This window comes from Schistocerca serialis, chromosome 7, assembly GCF_023864345.2.
Source record: "Schistocerca serialis cubense isolate TAMUIC-IGC-003099 chromosome 7, iqSchSeri2.2, whole genome shotgun sequence".
Lineage (NCBI taxonomy): Eukaryota > Metazoa > Arthropoda > Insecta > Orthoptera > Acrididae > Schistocerca > Schistocerca serialis.
Window position 1 is genome coordinate 354,204,104 of NC_064644.1, and position 6,000 is coordinate 354,210,103.

Consider the following 6,000-nt stretch of genomic DNA (forward strand, 5'->3'; position numbering starts at 1 on the left):
AATGACGGAGTACATCTAAAAAGCTTAAAGAAGGGCGGCTCGTCTTGTATTACCGTGAAATAAGGGAGAGAGTGTCACGGATATGGTACGTGAATTGGGGTGGCAGTCATTAAAACAAAGACGTTTTTCGCTGCGGCAAGGCTTTCTCAAGAAATTGCAATCACCAACTTTCTCCTTAGAGTGAAAATATTTTGTTGGTGTCACCATCATAGGGAAAAATGATCACCATAATAAACTAGAGAAATCAGTGCTCTCACGTAAAGATTTAAGTTATCGTTTTTCCCGCACGCTGTTTGAGAGTGGAATGTTAGAGAAGAAGCTTCAAGGTAGTTCGCTGAACACTCTACCTGCCATTTACTTGTGACTTGCAGAGTAATTGTGCAGATATAGACGATAGAATCATTTCTCATGAAAACTATTTCAGCTGTGATAAAACCTACTGTATAGTAGACCAGTGTGATTACTTTCCTTTAAAATCGAAGCTGCACTTGTAACTTTAGTGATGACGATGTCTAAAACGTTAATTTTTTTTTTATTAAGACTAAGTCACTGCGCTACATAGTACGTTTACGTAGATTGTAAGATGACCCGTTCCGTATCGTTAGCCGGCCGTGGTGGGCGAGCGGTTCTAGCCGCTTCAGTCCGGAACCATGCGACTGCTATGGTCGCATGTTTGAATCCTGCCTTGGGAATGGATGTGTGTGATGTCCTTAGGTTAGTTAGATTCAAGTAGTTCTAAGTTCTAGGGGACTGATGACCTCATATGTTAAGTCCCACAGTGCTGAGAGCCTTTTGAACCGCATCGTTACAATAGAAAACGTACGGAGAAATCTGTGGAACACGCAATTAACTAAAAAACTACTTATACCTTGCGTTCTTATCACAAACATATCAAAAATATTATCCTGTCTATGTGTCAGTACGGTCGTGGACTAGGTACATTATTTGCAAAACGGCTAAAAAGGCACAATCCAAATTAAAACTAGTCACCTTCCGAATTTACCTTGTGAGTTGTTATAAACTGATAGGTTTCAGCGTATAGCATGCTTCGAACAAGCCAAAGCAATTTCCTTTCCAAACTTAGTTGCTTAAGTATCTAGTAATAAAGGTGGCGACTATACATAGCCGACCTCGCTACATGTGCAATACTGACATTCCAACAGTTAAAATTATAGTTAGAGAAGTTTAAACAAAAGTGTGTACCAGTGAGTAACGCCAGTTTATGTTAGAGTCAATATAACATCTTAATTTCCACTGTACTAAATAAGTACGTGAGGTACATTGCAATAGAGGACATGTGGATCATATAGCTTCGAGCTGCAGCTTGCCAAATTTTGTCGCTATGGTGTTACTAGTCTCTTCATAATAACGTATTGTTTAATAGTAGGTTTAAGTGATAATTAAAATGCGTGTAAATAATCTGCCTTCCACACATTGAAAAGCTGTGGTGCCCATTTGAAGAGGGCTGTATCTTTTAATGACTAATTTAACTTACTGTAATCGAGGACCAGTTGATACTGAAGGAATGTCAGCATTTTGTGAAAATACAACTAAAAACCAAAAATAATTTTTGCTGTTGTAATATGTTTTTGTGATACGCAGCTATTTTATTTGTCACTGTATGTTTACGAATTTAATAACAGATTTAATAGTAAGTATCTGTCTTCCTTGAAGAATGTAAGGGGCAGTAAAATGGAAACGGGACAGATGAAAAAAAAGTACATAAACTCTTGATTATTGCGAAAGTAATGGCCTTTATGCCATTGTGAGACAAGACGGACAATGTCTTCATGGAAAAATGTTTGCGATAGCCTATGGAACAATGATTGTACCCAGGCGTGCCCCTCTCCGTCAGAAACAAGTCGACGTCCGCGAATGTCTTTTCATGGGGCTCCCAAAATACGGAATTTGCATGGGGAGAAATCGGAAGTGTCTAGAGGATGTATAACGGCTTCCCAGCGAGACTGCAGGGTAGTCGAAACAACCCTGGTAACATGTCGGCCTGCATATTGCTGCGCTTAAGTGACAGATGCCATGTGTCTCAAAAGTATGGGCACCAACAAAATAGGCAGTACCTTTCCACCAAACACGCGAGTGACCCTTAAAAAAACCAAATGCCCCCTAAAATTTTATCCTGAAGATGTATGTCATATTGGAAATGTTGAAAGGACATGCCTGAATAGAAACTGGAGAGCAGAATTAGCACGTGAACAGTCACGTATTATCGTTCCTTTTCTGTCAAAGCGGCTGTCACGGGTTTTCCTTTCAGACGAGTTGTCGAAGTTGTATGAAGTGCAACAGTCGCAGCATGTTTGAAAAGGACCTATCAGTATGAGAAAAAAGATTTGCATAATTTAAAAAAGGAATTTGATATTGCTTATGCAACATAGAAACATTGAAATGTGGCATTGGATGTGAAATTGTTGTTTTAAGAAGTAAGAGATAATGTGACAAGCGAGTATGGTGTTTTTCTTATAATGATGGGATTTCAGGCTGAACAGCTATGGAATTGTGGTGCAGACAGAGTATGTGTGGCTGGCACTGATGGCTTGACTGCATGGAATTATCAGGTTTTTAGTATTGTAGTTGTTGACAGGCATAGTTCTGGAATGCCACGCGCGTTTTGATTTTCCAATAGGGTACACCTTTACTTATTATCTGTTTACGCTGAATCGCCAAAGAAACTGGTAAAGGCATGCGCATACAAACACAGAGATATGTAAACATGCAGAATACGGCGCTGCGGTTGGCAACGCCTACATAAAGCAACAACGGTCTGGCGCAGTTGTTAGATCAGTTACTGCTGCTACAACGGCAGGTTATCAAGATTTAAGTGTCTTTGAACGTAATGTTATAGTCGGCGCATGAGCGATGGGGCACAGCATTTCCGAGATAGCGATGAAGTGGGGATTTTCCTGTACGCCCATTTCACGAGTGTTCAGTGAATATCAGGAATCCGGTAAAACTTCAAATCTCCGACAGCACTGCGACCGGGAAACCATCCTGCAAAAACGGAATCAACGATGACTGAAGAGAATCGTTTAACGTGACATAAATGCAACCTTTCCGCAAATTGCTGCATATTTCAATGCTGGGCCATCAACAATTGTCAGCTTGCGAACCTATCAACGAAACATCGTCGATATGGGCTTTCGGAGCCGAAGGCCCACTCGTGTAGCCTTGACAACTGCTTGACACAAAATTTTACGCCTCTCCTGGGACTGCCAACACCGACACTGGACTTTTGATGACAGGCATTATGTTGCCTGGTCGGACGTGTCTTGCTTCAAATTATATCGAGTGGATGGGCGTGCACGGGTGTGGAGACAACCACATGAATCCATGGACCTTTAATGTCACTAGGAGACTGTTAAGGCTGGTGGAGGTTCTGTAATGCTAATGGGTCGTGTGCATTTGGAGTGATATGGGACCACTGCTACGTCTAGATACGACTTTGCCAGGTGACACATACGCAAGCATCATCTCTTATCACGTGCATCCATTCATGCCAATTGTGCATTCCGAGGGACTTGACCCATTCTAGAAGGTTAATGCGACACCCCACACGTCCAGAATTGCTACAGAGTGGCCCCAGGAACACTCTTCGGGTTTAAACATTTCCACTGGCCTTCAAATTCGCCAGACATGAACATTACTAAGCATATCTGGGATGCCTCGCAACGTGTTGTTCAGAAGAGATCTCCATCCCTTTCTACTCTTACGGATTCATGGACATTCCTGCAAGATTCATGGTGTCAGTTCCCTCCAGCACTACTTCAGACATTAGTCGAGTCCATGCCATGCATGCTCGCAGGGGCCTTACACGATAGTAGGACGGTGTAACATTTTCTTTGGCCTTTCAGTGTATTTCATATGTGCCAAAAAAGAGCGGGCACTGTAGAGAACAACGTATTTAGTCTGATGATGCTAAAGCTTTTTATAATTCATGGTCAACAGTAATGGGACCTGTGCCAGCCCTGTTTCTGTGTTCTTGGCATATTCAATGGAAGTGGCCGTAGAACCCAAGAATAATTTCTGGGAGGAGGATACAGCACTGTTTAGTTCATTCAAGCAATTCCAGACTGATCTGGATACAGATGTTTTTAGTAGTGGCTGGGAGAAGATGATGGAAGACTTATTACATGGTCCAGAACTTCGCAGGTACTTTCTTAGCATGTACTGTCAGCGACAGGAAAAGTGAGCATATTGCTTTAGGCATCGATTAGGTAATAATAGAAACGATTACTTGGAGTTCATGCATAACATTTTAATATAATCATCTAGACGGAGAAAACATGCAGAAGGTTAGATAAGTAATTAAATGGTTTATTATGTCTAGTGTAAGACAAAGTTTTAATCGCTTAGTGAAACCATCAAAACATAAGCAGTGGTTCAAGGCATCATCATTGAAAGTAAACCACAATTTTCTTGGGGGAAATAACGCATGGGATAATTTTGTGAAAGAGCTAATGTTTATCAAAAGGGCTTTCTCCCAGGGGTCCCGAAGTGTAGGGTGTTACCAAAACCTCGGAACTGACGAGTGAAAGAAAATGTTCACTTACGTGTACTGTGTGCAACATGTGTGTGCATCGATATAAATGAAACTTATTTGCCAACATTTTCAATTTTAATATATGTCAATATATTCATATATGTGTCCAATCGATGTTTGGCGCTGTCCACAAGTGTGCAGTGTTATTTTCTCTCTACTGCAGATGGTAAATTTGTGCCAGCAATGGTAACACTCCAGAAATATCTAAAAACAAACTAGAGAAAGCTGTAACACCTCAATGTGAGACACCAATAATTGCACTCAACAAAGGAACACATTGTCGAAGGAGACAAAGACCAACATTTTACAACGTCTGAAGGTTCTGATAATTCAAATGGAGATTTTTGTTTTTGTCACAAATGAATATAGTAAATGTGAGTGATGTTGAAACTCGGTGATTTGTGTGTGTGTGTGTGTGTGTGTGTGTGTGTGTGTGAGAGAGAGAGAGAGAGAGAGAGAAACAAATGGGTCAGATAACTATTAAATAATAAAGTCATGCTGTGCTGTGTTTATATTTATTATTATTTGTATAAATTTACATCACTCACTGGAAAATTGTAAGATAGTGCTGTTAGTTTACAGCCATTCGATGTAATAACGCCTAAAGGGAACAAAAACAATAAGACTTTCTACGCATTCGATGCAGTAAGGTTCAGACTGCAGAGAAATTATGCCTTTCGACATTATTTAGTTCTGTAGATTATAGTACTGGCAAACAAAAAGTTTTCTGTCTAAGATATTCCATTCATAGAAACTAGCATACAACTGAAAGAGATCTTGCTACTTTTGACATGAAACTGCACTGTATGGTGAAAAATTATCTTTGGCGTGTATCGGAGTTTGTTAAAGGATCTGATTTACAGGATACGGCAAAGAACAAATGCAATTAGTGTGATGTTTTTACTGCTGTTGATGAGAACTTAACAAGAAATACAAATAGCTTGCATTTCATGCTACAGCATCTGTGTAAAAATTCTGCTGAATTGCTCTGAAATTCTGAAAGCACGTAACTGCAGGCCTTTGGTAACGTGATAAACGAGGTTCTAACCATGCTTTGTTGTGTCGTAGAAAGTCCAGTGTTTGTTTCCTTCTTTCGGTCTACGTTTACTGTTACTTCAGAATGTAGCGTTCTGAGAATAAGGACAATCTTATTCTTCTTCATACCAGCAAAGTACGTAAGAATCGTTTGCCTTACAATGGTACTGTGGATGGTTGGCTCCTGCACAGCTGGTTAACGTGGGATTTCCAGGATGGCTAGGGGTGAATATCTCGGCGTTTCCCAGGGCGGCAGCCCCCACCCGCTCATCGGTCACCCTAAAGCCGATACTGCTACATCGCCAGCATATTAAATTCTCCGGTCAGGGAGAGTGTGGCCGGCAGTGGCTGCTGTGAGAATGGCTGGCTGCGTCATGTCCACAGCCCAGAACATAGATACCTTCTGTTGAACT